This window comes from Podarcis tiliguerta (assembly GCF_965153285.1).
Source record: "Podarcis tiliguerta genome assembly, chromosome: 2".
In the NCBI taxonomy this organism is placed as follows: Eukaryota; Metazoa; Chordata; class Lepidosauria; order Squamata; family Lacertidae; genus Podarcis; species Podarcis tiliguerta.
In genome coordinates this window covers 28846536-28861372 of record NC_139535.1, presented here as the reverse complement: position 1 = coordinate 28861372, position 14837 = coordinate 28846536, and the positions used below count along the sequence as shown (strand labels likewise).

General features: G+C 41.6%; 1 protein-coding gene and 1 long non-coding RNA gene across 45 annotated transcripts in view; both read left to right on the top strand.

Moving 5' to 3' along the window:
- Positions 1 to 14837, top strand: part of FOXP1 (forkhead box P1) — a 521641-nt gene that overhangs the window by 378488 nt on the left and 128316 nt on the right. The gene's annotated exons all lie outside the window — the stretch shown is intronic.
- Positions 10813 to 14811, top strand: LOC310671222. The gene is made up of 2 exons (XR_014507910.1): positions 10813 to 11556; positions 11628 to 14811. It is a non-coding gene; the product is annotated as an uncharacterized lncRNA (long non-coding RNA).

Sequence of the window (14837 nt, the reverse complement as noted above, 5' to 3'; positions counted from 1 at the left end):
CACGGATGTTGTCAGTTTCTCCATGAGAACTCATCTCTTTATTTTTATAAAAGCAAACTCATTTCTTTATTTTTATGAAAGCATCTCTCTCTCTCTCTCTGTCAAAAAAAGAAGAAATGCATTAGAAGATTAAATGGTGTTTCCATCTCCTGTGTATTTTTTTGTAAATCAATAAATTTGTATTGTTAGCGCAGGCACATGAACCAGATTGTACAACATTGTTACACTGATGAATCTTTCCCCTTGAGGTACCAAAAGATATATGTGCAAAGCAGGTGTTTTCGTTTGTTTAATTGGAGTTGAGTTCAGACAATATTACTGGCAAATGAATTACACATGTTCAGTAATTCATAGAAAGCGACAGTCATTTTGCTTAGATGTTTGTCTTCCAAGCTGATTATATAAATATAGCAGGTTGTCGACGGCTTTTAAATATTTTAAACGAAGCAGGGTAACATTATTAGTTTCTCAGTCTACAAATTTAGCTGCAGAAGCGGCACACCCATATCTCATCTTCCGAGTATCAGTTGGTAACTTTTGTGTATTTAAATAATATCCTGTTTTGACAAACTGCTAAACCACAAGTCTCAAAAAGAAACACATGAAGCTTGTGTCAATACATGCTGGTATCTATCAACAGGAAACATTAGGGATTGTCAGATCTGGTACACTAATGAGGAATGCTTGCGTTTCTGCTCAATGTGGAACATTTTCCAGAACGGCTTCTGTTCTTCTCGGGCTTGTTTATATTGATATCACTGTGTGTTACACAAGAGGTTGCTTCATAAAAAAATGAGTTTGTTTCTTCCAGTTTTGCCCATCATTGCAGAATTTTGGTGTATCTCTGCAACCATATTTCAACAGCTAAAACTGCCGTTCTCCACAGAGGCAGTGTAAAACAAGAAGTGCCTCCAGCCATACTATCACCTCAGGCTGTAAGCTCCTCAGATCTCACTGCAGCTGAGCAGCGTTGGTCACTCTCCAACTAAAGCCTAGGGCACTACAGGAAGCTCCACTGTTAATCCAATTCATTTTGCTTTTTTCTATCAGTGAATTCTGAAAAGAGAGGCCCAGGGTCAAGCTAGAAGTTGCTGTGCAGCTGGAGGGGGCTGCCTTACAAAGGAGAAGTAAAACATAGGTCAGAGATGCTGCTATTAAAGAACTCTGGTTTCATTTCAGAGTTGTGGCCGTATTACAGACAGATGTTCCTTTCTGTGTTGCGTTCGAAATAAACTTTTGGTCTCTGATTTTGACATCATCTGTCTTGCTTTAAGCACAGCCTGGCTGAAGGTTATATTCAAATATCTAAAGGGCTGTTGCATGGAAGCTTGTTTTCTCTTGCTCTGGAGGATAGGGCCTGAACCACAAGAAAAGAGATTCTGACTAAACATCAGGAAGAACTTTCTGATGGTAAAAGCTTTTTCCGTAATGTAGCGGACACTCATGGGGAGTTGGTGGACTCTCCTTCCTTGGGGTTTTTTATGCAGAGGTTGGATGTCCATCTGTTATGGATGCTTTCGTTTCAATTCCTGCATTGCCGGGCGTTGGGCTAGATAACCCTCAAGGTCCTTTCCAACTCTACGATTCTATGAAAGTACAGAGCATCACGGCTAGAATGAACCATTATTCTAGGCACACTCCAGTGTATTAGCATGTTAGCCAAGGTGGTATGCCTGCTTACATTTCAAGCATCTACTATGCATCTTCTTTCAACCTCCTTTAAAATCCACATAGCTCAGAACATAGTAGTAGTTCCCTTGTAACATGATAAGGATAGCAGTGGCTCTGTTGCCATTTGCAAATTTGTCTGAAGAGGGCATGGGCGACATTGGCCACCCTATAATTATTTCCAGGGCCAGATAGTGACACCCTAGGTAAGGAGTTCTGCGTATCAGCAAAGGGTCCAGGAGAGGTACAGATAGTCACTATGCACTAAATCCAACTCTACGTAAAACAATATGGTAGGAGGGTGACTAAATCTTAAGATTCTGCAAGCTTTGTCGAAGCGAGTCTTCCTAAACTAGAGACGTGCCAAAAGTGCCTCACTGTGTACACACAATGGGGTGCTTTTGTCCTCCTAAAACTGGATATTTGGGGTTCAGAGGTCACAGCGACTCTTTGGCCCTTTCCCCCTGATGTATGGCTATGGCAGCATCAAATTCTAACTAACCTTAGCTGAGACTAACCACAGTTCGTCCAGGTTCCGATATCACAGCAAGTTATGGTTAGTCTAAAATGGAAGCTAGAGCTTCAGCGCTCTTCCTCACAGGTGCGCTGGACAAGGTGGGGGGGAGGAGCATGTTGCTATGTCTTTCTCAAGATCTGAACTTGCTGCTTCCTTACATGCACCTATCTGCCACCCCTCTTCATACAAATACATACATGGTTTCCATACTAGCATGCACATGTTTGCTGCATTTCAGTTCTCTTGCTAGGATTTCAAACCATCCCTCTCCCCACCCCCACCCCCAGCTCATATATTGCATGAAGGTGGTGATCCTGTGAAATAGGCCAGTAAGCTCAGCACAGTAAAATAGTAAATTGACCAGTAAAAAAGAAATCAGTAAATGAAGGGAATAGCTATTAACGTGCCAAGCCAAGATATATAATTATATCCTAGGACTTTTCCAAACTATTACATGCTGAAGGTGTAAAGCGATTAAAAGGGAGATTTTTTTTTTGCTGGGTAGCAAGATTTACACTCTATTTTTACTTGTGTATATTAAGTTGCAAAGCATTTTCCAGAAAATTTAATCATTTGTATTATTACAGCTCCTTATTAGTTTCTGGTAACCAGAGTTTTAGCGTATTCTTCATTAAAAGAAAAAAAATGGTTTGAGTAGCCCACCCATCTTCCTGGACATACTGAGAATCCTAAGATAATGGCCTTTGCCTTCCCCATTACTGTGTGGTTTTAACTCACTGAAAAAGGTAAAAGTACCCCTGACGATTAGGTCCAGTCGCGGACAACCCTGAGATTGCGCACTCATCTTGCTGTATAGGCCGAGGGAGCTGGCATTTGTCTGCCGACAGCTTCCGGATCATGTGGCCAGCATGACTAAGCCGCTTCTGGCGAACCAGAGCAGCGCACGGAAACGCCGTTTACCTTCCTGCCAGAGCGGTACCTATTTAACTACTTGCACTTTGTGCTTTCGAACTGCTAGGTGGGCAGGAGCTGGGTCCGAACAACGGAAGCTCACCCCATCATGGGGATTTGAACTGCCGACCTTCCGATCGGCAAGCCCTAGGCTCTGTGGTTTAGACCACAGCAACTGTCTCAGATGGCAGATACTGGGCAGGGGGGTATCAGCAGCCTCCTGGCTGTTCCTCCAAAGCCATTTCCCTCTGTTGGAGGGCACAGCTGTGGGTGCCAGACAGCCTGTCCTGGGCCTCTGAACTACGACATTACTCTCATGTGGTGGAGGACATTGGTGTGGTGAGTTTCTGTATGTGGAGGGGTCCCATCCTGCCTCAGGCAGCATAATGTCTTGGGCCAGCCCTGGATATAATGTTAAAAGCTGGTTTCTTACACTTACAGCAGAGCTTTCCAAACCGCATGTCATGACCTGTTCGTGTGTCAGCTGCAGTGTGTCTCGGGAATGCTCCCCATGCTCCTCCCGGGGCTGGAAAAGGGTTAGTTTAACCTCCGGTTTACAAGTAAAACTGAATTGCTGCGTCACAAAATGATGCATGTCCAAAAAGTATGTCACCAACATGAAAAATTTGGAAAGCTCTGACTTACAGTGTAGTGTCCCTCTTTTGGAAAAGAGGAGAACCTGACTAGCCCAGCCATGAGGTTTGTGCATTGTTGTGTTTTACGTAGGGATGACTGGAGATGATGTAACTGCAGAAAAGGTCTCCTATGTATTAGAGGACTATAAGGAAGCAATTTTATTAACTGCCATCAATGTGTTGTCTTTTGTGGAAAACTTGTTCCAAAGAATTTCTTAGAAAATATGATAACTATCAATAGTCGGCTAACCTTAGAACTATTATCTTGGACAAATCCCATGAAAGTTAGTGGAGTTATCCTTAGGACTACTTTAGAGTAAGAAAATTTGGGGTTATGAAGCTATATTTCTTTGTCTTCCGTTGCTGTATTGATTTTTAGATACAGTACATGGGGAGCTATTGTGACACCCATTAACTTATAAATGAATACTGAAGTCTCAAGGCACTACTTCAGAAATTCCTCTCTTGTTGTGTGTCATGAGTAACTCTAGTGCAGTCCTATATCTTACACTGTGTAGTCCTTACCTCACCTCACAAGCTGCATCACAGAACATCTATTTATGAAACAATGCAAACTATCATTTTCTTTCATTTAGAAAGCTTTAATGTTCTCTCTTCTCTTTGCATTTACAAAGGTGTGGAAGCATTTTTATGACTGTATATTTTTAAGCATTTTTTTTTATGCTGGAGGTGAATTTGAACTGCAAGTCAGCTAAATATACTGTATCACGAAACCTTGGGGACCACTGAAATGAGAACAGTGGCCCATTACTGCTAAGAAGGTGTTTTATTGAAAATATGCCGACATACATTCCCAGGAGAGTGAGAAAATACAGCAAGATGCCCAGCAGTTATACAGGTTGTTCTCCTAGACAAGCTAATATATATAGTTTGGCACTTCCATGCTGTGTGCAAGAGAGTCATATAATAGACTAATGCACACTTTTGCATTAAAAGGCCTCATGTTTCCCTGGATAATTTCTTTATCTATTTCTGTTTAACGCGACCACCATTTATACCTTTCACTTATTCGTTAATTACATAAAACATTTTTGTTTCCGCTCGCTGGTTAGATGAGGCAGCTTAGTAAATTTAAGTGCAGTAGCCAGTAGATGGCAGTGTTTGCCAAAATGCTTTCCACCGGTGAAGGGCAGGGACCTTCATGCACATGTGCATATGCATTGGGAATTTGGCTTCCAGCAAAGTTTCTGGTCAACCAACCAGTGTAGGCTACATTTTAAGGAAAGCAAGTTTCTAGACCACAGGATTGCACTGTTTCAAAAACAAAAGGCACAAAGGGCATATTCAGGAGGTGTTTTCCATAGGGCTGATTTCACATGCTATCGGCTAAGCCAGAAATTCAGGCATCAGCTCCTACAAAAGTCAGGTACAAATCAAGGTGGAATTTTGTGTATGCTGCCTGTGCTGGCCCTGTTGGTGCTTTTCCCTACTGTTTCGACTAGCATGGTTTATCATGAGGATTGCTGTGAACCCAACACACGGTTTGAGGGTCTTGGAGTGTTGATTCATACTAAATAAAATTGCATTAGCAGCACACACACACACACACACACACACACACACACACACCTGCTCCAAGAAACTCAAGGTGGCATACAGGTTCATCCCCATTTTATCCTCACAACAACCCTGTTAGGAAGGTCAGGCTGAGAGACTGATTCAAAGGATCGGGGAAAGGACCCCCACCTAGCCATGGCTATGGGCACGATGAGAGACATCTTGCCCTCTTCACAGCACCTGTAACTCTTTACAGGCATCATTTCCAATTCTGTCTGTCCACCTACTATTTCCATTTTATAGCACATTGAAATTGGGATTTAAGGAAGGGGGCGAGGGGGGATTGCAAAAACAAATTGAAAAAGCAAGCCTCCCTCCTTGTTCTCCTAACATATAACTTTAGAAGATGGAGCAGCATTGTTGTTGTTTAGTTGTTTAGTCACGTCCGACTCTTCGTGACCCCATGGACCAGAGCACGCCAGGCACTCCTGTCTTCCACTGCCTCCCGCAGCTTGGTCAAACTCATGCTGGTAGCTTCAAGAACAGCATCCAACCATCTCGTCCTCTGTCATCCCCTTCTCCTTCTGCCCTCAATCTTTCCCAACATCAGGGTTTTCCAGGGAGTCTTCTCTTCTCATGAGGTGGCCAAAGTATTGGAGCCTCAGCTTCAGGATCTGTGCTTCCAGGGAGCACTCAGGGCTGATTTCCTTAAGAATGGACAGGTTTGATCTTCTTGCGGTCCATGGGACTCTCAAGAGTCTCCTCCAGCACCATAATTCAAAAGCATCAATTCTTCGGCAATCAGCCTTCTTTATGCTCCGGCTCTCACTTCCATACATCACTACTGGGAAAACCATAGCTTTAACTATATGGACCTTTGTTGGCAAGGTGATGCCTCTGCTTTTTAAGATACTATCTAGGTTTGTCATTGCTAGGGGGCAGCTTTACTGTGGTCTAAACCACTGAACCTCTTGGGCTTGCCGATCAGAAGGTCGGTGGTTTGAGTCCCTGCGACGGAGTGAGCTCTCATTGCTCGGTCCCTGCTCTGCCAACCTAGCAGTTTGAAAGCATGCCAGTGAAAGTAGATAAATAGGTACTGCTGCGGCGGGAAGGTAAACGGCATTTCCGTGCACTCTGGTTTCTGTCACGCTGTTCCGTTGCACCAGAAGCGGTTTAGTCCTGCTGGCCACATGACCTGTGGATAAACGCCGGCTCCCTTGGCCTGAAAGTGAGATGAGCACCGCAACCCCATAGTCGCCTTTGACTGGACATAACCATCCAGGGGTCCTTTACCTTTTTACCTTTATATGTAACCTGGTAGAATTGACCCTTTACCTGGAATTGAAGGATAGAAATATTGACCCGCCTAGACATATTAATGGATTGTGTGAAAATTCTTGCCATTCTTTAAAAGAGGAAAGCTTTGAGAAAATCTGGCTGGGGCTGAGATTCATGGGCATGGCAGGAGGACAGCTCATCCACCCCCACCCCCTCAAAATCAAGTAAGTAAATAAAAATACTTAACTAACTGACCAGTTGCGTCACAGATAACTCGGTTCTGCCCCGTAAACATAAAGCCTGCCCCCTCTAAAATAAATCCTGGCTACGCCCATGCTGAGATTATCAACAGATTCCCATAACTGCAGTGGTGGTCATCCTTCTGGAGTTCTGGAACCATACAGGGAAAGATAGAGGTCAGATGAGATTCAAAGAGAAAGAATTAAGTAGTCAATAGGCAAGATACCCCCGCAAACTTAGAAAAGGCCCTGGGAAAGGCTGTAAAGTGTGGGTAGGTCAGCAGCAGTAGATGTTGATGATGATCATAGGGCCATGGCTAGTCCTAGAAATGAAGAGGGACATAAGACACCCATGAGGCAGGGAGAGCTGAGGAATGGTATTTGTAGAAGGCTGGGTGTGCATGGAACCTGTGCCTTTCTCCCCTCAAAGAGGTTTATACTTCTGATGCTCTTAAGCAGTCACCAGACTATTCAGGAGTACCCTTTCCACCGGGCACCAGCGGAGTAGCTCAGATATGCTCGCTTTCCCAAACAATTTATGTGGCTTAGGGTATGGGGTGCTGAAAAAGCAGCTACACAAACCAATTGCATTATAATGGTGGGCTCATGCACCTGTGTTGACTAGTATGGCTGTGGATGGGGATGCACATTAGAATGCGCATCCCATTGAGGGGAGTGTTGTGCTGACAATATTGTGACGACTTGGGGTCATAAGCGGTACAGGGTTTCCTACAGTGTCAGCGCTCAGATGCACGTTCTACCTCTTTTCTTTTCTTTTTCATCCCCTCTGCCTAGTTTTGCTGGAGTTTGCATCTAGCTGCCAATTTCTTTTCTGGCTCAAAATAAATTAGATTGAATCAGAACATAAGGAAAGCTCAGTATAATTGTGCACCAGAGGAACAACAGTATTCCACATCAGAAATCAATCCTTGTGGATTACTATGACGTTCCTAGGTGTCAGCTTGTGAGGGTGGATGTCCTACTGGAGGTTCAAGAGCCTCATGGCTTTATGAGATGGATGAGGTGAGGTAACCTGGCTGAGAAGTTCCTTTTGTGGCAGTGCACAATTTTAATCCTTCACCTAGGTCACCACACTGCCTAATGCCAGCACTGATAGTGATTTCATCATAACAATTAGGCTCATCCTTCTATATGATAAAAATGCTACCACATTTATATGTAACTGACTGCATTCAGTTCAAGCATGCATGAAATAATTTTCTCCCTACAGCAAATCGTTGGATCAGAACCTCTTGGTATAAAAATGCATCAATTTTTCTTTCTGATGGAAACTAAAGTTACAATTTATTAAGCAAGAAGAAAGCAGTTAATTAAGATCAGTCAAATACAAACGATAGGGCAAAAATGTTCCAATCGTTATTTATAAAAAGATGTCAGGTGCAATTATATATAAAATAGTATTTATTTGATTCATTATTAATAACTGTATGCTTTGAGAAAAACAATAATTTTTTCTGAAGCTTCTTCCAGAGCTCTTGTACTATCATCTTCATCACTCACCTGAATGTTGACACTTCCTGCTGTGCATATATAAATTAACCAGTAACACTGCCATTATAAAAATGTTGCATTAAATTAAGAGAAATGTAAACCACTGTGCAGTAAAAAGAAGAAAAATCTCTGACACCTTTAAGCCAAATGTGCACTGCATATAAATAACAACAACTCCCATCACACTTATTTTAATGATAACTTTATCATAATGTGGACACAAATAAAATTAATATGGAGTTAACTGCTTCAGTGCCCCACGGATGAAGTACCCAGACATGTCAATTATAACCACAGAACCAGGCAAATAGATAGGTAGCAGGGGGATTCTTGTATTACAGCTATCTGTTTGGTTTCTCTTTAGGATGAACAGAGTATATTATTCTTTAGGGTTTTCATTATGACTTGTTTCAGCAGAAATGAAATCCCTTGATAAAAGAAGACACAGATCAATAAACAATACCCTCCAGAAGTAATATATGCTACCATTTGCAATCACTGAAATAATTCCATCCTTCCTCTGTAAACAGAAACATTTGAAATCTGTACTTATACTGCAGATTCCTGTGGTGTGCTCATCTGTAGGCTGAATGGTTTGATGTTGTCACCCATTGTATCCTTCATGGACCATGGAGCCACAGTTGTTATGTTAAACCTTGTGCAAATAAAGCATCCAATCTTATATGCCTTCCTCCCTTTTTGATGCTGCTATTTTCTTGATCCATCTCTGTAATCTCAACATGGGAGAAGATTCTGCTCTGGCTTGCAGTCCCGGAATAACTCTGGCAGGTAACAGAGAGGTGTGTCCTTGACTCCACACCTAAAGCTCCCAGCCCTGTGGGAGAAGCCTTAATCCTGCACTCTCTCATGGGTCTGCCCCAGTCCCAGTGACAGCTTTACGTTACAGCTGCATAACAGGTAGCATAACTTTAAATACCACCACCGAGGCAAATAAGGAGAATCCCGGACAGATGCTCCCTTCTTCCCCACGCCAGTGGAGAACTGGACCCCAACTTGTTTAGCATCCAATCATAATATATTACCATAAATGCCCCATACACTGATTTCATGTATCAAGGGGCACAATTTATAACACTACACATCTTTGATTTCATGTATGAATCAACTCAAAACACATGTTAATGATTGGGTACATCTCAGTTGCTCTTCTGTTTGTTTTTGAAGCTTTCAAAGGCACAGGGCCCCTGCAAGAACAAAAAGGCTGGCAAACTCATTCCCCTGCCCATTGCAGTTTCTTACGATCACTTCTGTCAATCACTCACCTGCTCCTCCTGGACATGTTTGCCCAGCGGACAGCAGCAATCCTTTTTGATGGGAGGGAGGCAAGCCACCACTCAGCTTTGATACATGGTGGGGAGCTACTAAACGAACATGTCTGGCGAGAGTGGGTAAATGATTGTCAACAGCAGCAGTAACCAGCAGCAGAGCAGAGTAGAGTGTGGGCCCCCATTATAGTGGTAATTCTGAGGTGCTGTGGGGTATCATGGCCATAGGAACACCCTGTACATTATCTATAGTAATCAGAGTAGTTTACATTAATGCAAGCCTGCATTGCTGTCTCTTGCTGAAAAGCAAAACTAGATTGAGCAAAAGCAAATTAATAAATCTCATGTTGATCAATTCACCATATTCCTATTTCATTATGACTACCATCTTACATGAATAATATTTACCGGAACATCAGAAAAACTCAATTTGTGAACCCGGGTTACTCATATTCTCATTATCTAAATTATACTTGGGTGGCTTGTGTAGCTTCAAATCTCTCTCTCTCTCTCTCTCTTTAAATAAGGTGACCTATTATCTGAATTGTGGCTTATCCAAACATTTAGAATGTCCCCAACGCCATTTGGATGCATGAGGATTCATTGCCTTGCCAAATTACTATTAAGTGTTCCACAACTGTCATCAATTGTATAAATGTGTTTATGCACTGCATACATATTTTATGTGTGCATGCGTGTTATAATCCATGTGTCATTTATACTATGTATTCAGTTATGTGAATTCTGCCTGAAGATTTGGAAGGAGAGCAAATGGCTCACCCTTTTCCTAAATAGTTGTTGTCTTTCTTATAACTTAGTAGCGCTGAATTCCATTAATTTCCAACAAATCTTACAACTGGGGATAATGTCACACTTGTAGATAATTTTAAGAACACATTACCAAGGTTTTGGAATCAGGTCTGTGTCAGAAATATGGAAACCATGGATCATGTAAACCACTGGATGTGCTGCCTTTGTGCATTCTGATTGTGTCGAGGTATAATCAAGCTACAGAAATTGTATTGTAGACAGTTGGCAATAAAACATGGACTACTTGAAGCTGAGCCTGTGCCGCATTATGAATGCTTACCTGATCCAGTTTTAGAGAATGTTAATTTCACACTCTATTGGGATAAACCTGTAAATAGTACTGACAAAACAGCAGGTTATAATAATCCAAGCAATAAAAATATACACGGCAATTCCTCTTACATGCAAAATGAAAAAAATAAAGAAACCGACAAGAAATCCACCTTACAATAGAAATAGGATGTACCGTATTTTATGTTGGGACTCACCAGAATGTAGAGGGATCTGCGTCTGTGTATCTGTGTATAATATATCCCCTCTAAAATTAATAGCTATCCCTACCTTTGGAAATACCTTACTAAACACCATTGCCCCAAAACAAAACCAATTATTTGTCATCATTGTCATGCAGCATTCTGTTCCCAATGGTAGCTAGGCAGATGCTTCTGTGTAGTGGTACATTATTGTGATGTCTAGCCGCTGTTACTTGTCCCCTGTACTTCCTTACTCACAAGTACCCTGCCTTGGAACATGGAAGTTCCATCTTAGCTACTGTAGCCCATGGTAGACCTACCTTTCCTGAAATCGCTCCCACATATCTTCCCCACATCTTCCTAAAGCCATATCACACTCCTCACTAGAATCACTGACTTTCAACTACTAAAGTTCAGTAACAAAGTTTCAAAGCTCTGGATGGAGTTCTGGATGAAGATGGAGAATGATGGAGACCAAGTAATAGGTTGTACAGTGGTGGGCGAGGAGAGAGAAAACATGAGTGCCTCAATCTTTGTGTATTCATAAAAACCATCTCTGTCATGGTCAGCCTCCAGCATGACCAATGGATGGAAATGCAAGGGAAACAGTTGATCCTGGACAAGATGAAAGTGACGGATGAGCTTGTTACTATATTTATTTTCAATGTAGAGAGAATATTAGCTTAAGGGTTATAATTTGAAGCAGGGGTGGAAACGCCTTTTTTCTATAAATGGACATTGAGCCACAGGAAAAGTCAGTGGTCTGAGCCACTGGTTAGTAGAGCCAAGCTTTTTTCTCAATCCCCTCTTTTCGGCCTCCATCTTTCTGCTTCCTCGTCTTCTGACTCATGGTGGTGGCTGGGTGTGTTCTCACTTACAAACCCTTCCTTCTCATGTACAAACTCTCTCAAGTTTATGCTTTACAAAAGATGCCACTATCTTCCCCCCATCAGCAGCACAGCATAGACAACAATTACAAGCACCACAATAGGCAAGCAGCACCCAAACCAACCAATCCACCTTGGAACCAAACAAGCCAGCCTCCTTCCTCAGAAAACTCTAGATTCAGCCCCAACTTGCTCTTCTCTGTGTGCATATGCAGGACTGCGGCATCCAGAGAGCCCAAAGCAGACCTGGAGTGACCTTTTCAACACAGCAGTTTCCCCACAATACTTTAAAATACCCATTGTGTGCATGTGTAAGTAGATGGGTTTTCTATGAAATAAAAAGTCCTGGGTAAAGAAATAAAGCCACTTAGCTGTCAAAAATGAAAATTGAAGTTGGCCCTTTGGTGAATTTTAGGTGTTGTGATACAAAATAAGGTGAAGGAGGTCACTTAGATAAATTGGGACCATGCTGTTTAAGATTTCTTAGCATCACTAGTAAGTAGGCTGGAAATTCCCCTTCTTCAGTTCAAGGATACTGTGGTGTGTGCAAAGAGGAAAGTTCCATTTATGTGTGGTTTGTTCCATTTTCAGGCTCTCTTTCTTGATTTCCATGTCCTGCCCTAATTGTGCTGCAGTTATTCAGTAGTCATAAGTCCTGACCTTTGTGTGTATACAAGTGACTCTCAATTTACAAGGGTTCCAGGGATAGAGCATAAAGCTAAAATCGTGTATAGTCAAAACTGCAGTGGTACAAATGCAGTGGTGGGTGGGATTGCCAAAGTCTTTTTTCCCTAGATGTCCGTCCTCTTTTTGCCCTCTTTTTATTTATTTCTTATTTTTTGTCAAATGCACAAAGCTGAATGTGCACAAGTTAAATGCACATAAGTTGTGACATTAAGGTATAATTTCATTTTTGGTTTCCCCATTTCTATCTTCACAACAGTCCTGCGAGGTAGCTTAGTGAACCTTGTGGGTCAACATAGTGCAAGAGGAAGAATAATAGCCTCTGCTCCTGAAATCGAGGTGTGTTGTACCATATGTGTACGGCATTTCCACATTCTGAAATTTGGACTACATTCTCTATCAATAACATGGAGTTGAAAGGCTGTATCACATCAAGTTGTGGTGAGGAAGAGTTACAGAGCACTTTACCATGGAGAATACTGTATAAACAATATTTTAAAATGCATACTGCTAGCTTGTTTGCCACAAGGTAGTTATGCGATCATGAATCTAAGAGGCACAGTTAGCACAGAGTAGCAAAACGGAGATCTGCAAGTGGAAATACTGTGAAAAGCGTTAACTAAATAGCCTCCATCTCCCTCCTTCCCCTCCCAACACCTTTAGGCACTCAAACACCTGCAGCCTCTAAGGATATAAAATAAACAGGTATTATTATTTCACTTTAACCCCCATCATTATTCTCTCTATAATTTTTGTTTAAATAATATGTGCAGTTTGCAAAGAAGGTTGTGCGATATTTACAAGCAGATCCCATGTTCTTGATACCCAGATTTATCGTTTGACTTGTGCCTATTGATTTAAAAGCCAGGATCTTTCTCATTCATGGAGGTTCCTTCTGGCAGATTTAAGATCTTGTAAATATTCATAACTGGGGTTGCGGGGGGTCAACTTTTTAGTGACCTGGACAAAACATTCCATTAATTTGTTATCTAATACAAAAACACTTCAACAGAAAGCAATCCATATCACAAGATCACAAGTTGCCAGTGAACTGGATCCTTTGTCTTGTGAGCAGCCCCCCACCGTTTGTTGTTTGTTGTCCTTTGCTTTTGTAAATAATGCATATTTGTGACTGCTAATGGTAATTAGCCCATTTGATTTTTTCAGTTATGTGCTAAGGAAATAACTGAAAAAGCTGCAAACTCCACACAGTTTCTTCAATTATATATATTAAAAGTCAGATTGGCCCCTCTTTGTAGATAACACTGAAAAGAAACGAGCCAATCTAGTGTTAAATGCCCTTGGTTGAGTAGAAATATATTATGTTATAGTTTCCATGGATAAAAAACAAAAAAGAGAGACCAGTATTTTCATTCCGGTTGGATTAATGATTAAGGCAAAATAGTATTTCTTTCTTCTTGGATATTTGACACATTGAATGATTGTTCTGCATTAATTACACAGAATAATCAAACCAAGTATCGCAAATGTCCCGGCACAGACCAAGTCATCGTCTGCTACCAAGTTCAGAAATATTTGTTTGGCAGCCTTAACAACAGGTTGATAAAACTCTTTTATTTTGAAAATACTGATCTGCGGGATATAACAGATACATTTGTGTATTGTGAGTACATTTTAACATATTATCATTCCCTAGTATGTGATTCATTTCCTTTTGCTTTGTTTAGAAGGGGTGGGTTGCAGTTCCCTACATAGGCAGGGCAGATTGATAATTTGCTCAAACTCTCGTTGGAGAGCTATTTGTGTTTGTGTGCGAGGAAGAAAATATACAAGTACACACACATATATATATACAGGCACATACAAATCCTGCACGAGGCAGAAAAACTCCAAAAGACTAGAGTTTGGTAAAAGAACAGTAATAATAATTTTGCATAAGAGGGTGTAAAAGTTACATTCCCCACCCGGAAAGACTGTTTTGCAGCACAAAATCACCCACCCACCCCCCTCCTCAGCATGTAATTATCTCTTTTTTGGCCTATCCAATTTGAGCTGATTGTTGTGAAGCCTTTGCGTTAGCTTGCTACTCTCTAGTGTCATGCAGCCTGTGCCGAACAAGATTGCTCTTTAAAGGTTAGATTGGTAAGATGCTTTCTGTTAGTAAATATCGGGGTTGTTGGTTTGCTTTTTGTTTTGGGAAGGTGAGGTGGGGGATTGTCTTCGGATGGTGGGGTGCGTGTGTGTGGAGGGGGAAAAAGAAATAGTTCGGAAGAGGTCTTTTGATTAAGAGTAAGTGTGTGCTCTTTGCCCTGCTTTTTAGCGCGCAGATACAAACACAGTCGGGTCAAAGGGTTAACAGCAATTAACTGTAGTTGCGTTGGAGACAAAAGCGTTATTTCACAAAAGCATTATTTCACCTGCTGTCAGAAAAGAGAGAGAGAGAGAGAGAGAGAGAGA